Below are 1,618 nucleotides of genomic sequence, written 5' to 3'. Positions count from 1 at the left end.
CCTTAGCCGCTTGAGCCACAGGCGCCGAGCCACATTTTCTTAAATATAATAAACAATTATATTTTTCTAATATGTCAATGGTGACAAATCACAATCCCACTGTTTCTTCTAAGGGAAATGGTATTTTGCCCTATATTGAATAAAGGTGGGCATAATGAAATAATCATGCAGCTGATATTGGAATATAAAAATAAAAACAAAGGGAAAAGTGATAATGAAAACTTGAGAAGTCTTTATAATAAGCCCAAATTAAAAGAAAGATGAAATTAGGAGATAGAAGAAATTATAAAGCAGCAGAAGCTAGGGCACAGAGAAAGCTATCCAGTAGAAAATTAAGGCACTTCTCAGTGATGGAAACAGAAGATTTTTGTATGAATGCAGAATTTAATGGGACAGAAATGTGCCAAGTAGATTCTTTCAGTGTTTTTGATCCGTATACATTTTAAAAATAAATAGGTATTGCATGGTAAATAATATAGTCTAATTTATTTTAAAATATAATAAAAATATAATAATGGATTTATTTTTCTCTTCTAACAATTTATGTACGTTGTTGGGGAAACTTAAAAAGTATAGTAAAGGGCCACCTTGTGACTAGGGCCGTTTGAATATCCCCGAGCAGAAAACCTGGGACAGAGACTAGATTTAATCTTGATTAATGGTAGAACTAGTCACTCTTGAGACTCAGGTACCCTTGGGAAATGCAGGAAAAGAGTTGCAACAAAGAATTGGATAAAAATGTGTAGAGCCAGAGAGAGGTCTTGGCTAGAGATGTGGAATTGAGGATCATCCCCAGGACCATAGAGACAATAGCAGACATGGATGGGATCAGCTAAAGACAACATAGAAACTGAGAACAGAGGGGGATTACAATATTTAGAGAAGCAGTATAGCTCAGGCACTAACAGTCCAGTTATTGGAACCTGTCAGAACTAGTTAGATCTAAATCTCCACTCTGTTCCTCACTATTCCAAGAAAAAGTTAGAAGAAAGGGATTATGAGCTACCAAGAAAAAATAGGGAGCAGCGCCTGTGGCTCAAAGGGGTAGGGTGCCAGCCCCATATGCCGGAGGTGGCAGGTTCAAACCCAGCCCTAGCTAAAAACTGCAAAAAAAAATAAAATAAAATAAAATAAAAATAAAAAGTTTTGAGGCTCTGTCTCAAAAAAAAGAAAGAAAGAAAAAATAGGGGTAAATTTTGTTAAGTTGGAAATTATAAGCCTAGAGAAGACATATCCCCAGAAAATTTTTAAGAAGTCCCCAGAAATTCTAGTCAGAGCTACTGGTGAAGCTCTTCTCTACAATATCAGTTCCTAGAGATTGAAATGATGGACATTTCTTCAAATGCCTAAATCTCAACAAGAGATCATAAGGTATACAAAGAAACAGGGAAATATCAAAAGAACAAAATAAATCTCCAGAAACATACCCTAAATAAATACAAATATATATATTATCTGTCAAAGAATTAAAATATAACCATCTTAAAGATGGGCAGTAAACTATGAGTACAGAGAACAAACAATCAAGAAAATAATACATAAACAGAAGAAGACTATCAACAGAGAGATAGAAACTACAAAAAAAGCAATGAATCCCCAACAATAAAAAAAAAAAAAA

Source organism: Otolemur garnettii, unplaced genomic scaffold (assembly GCF_000181295.1).
Source record: "Otolemur garnettii isolate 467f Iridium unplaced genomic scaffold, OtoGar3 scaffold00248, whole genome shotgun sequence".
NCBI classification, from domain to species: Eukaryota; Metazoa; Chordata; class Mammalia; order Primates; family Galagidae; genus Otolemur; species Otolemur garnettii.
Note: the sequence above shows the minus strand (reverse complement) of the source record.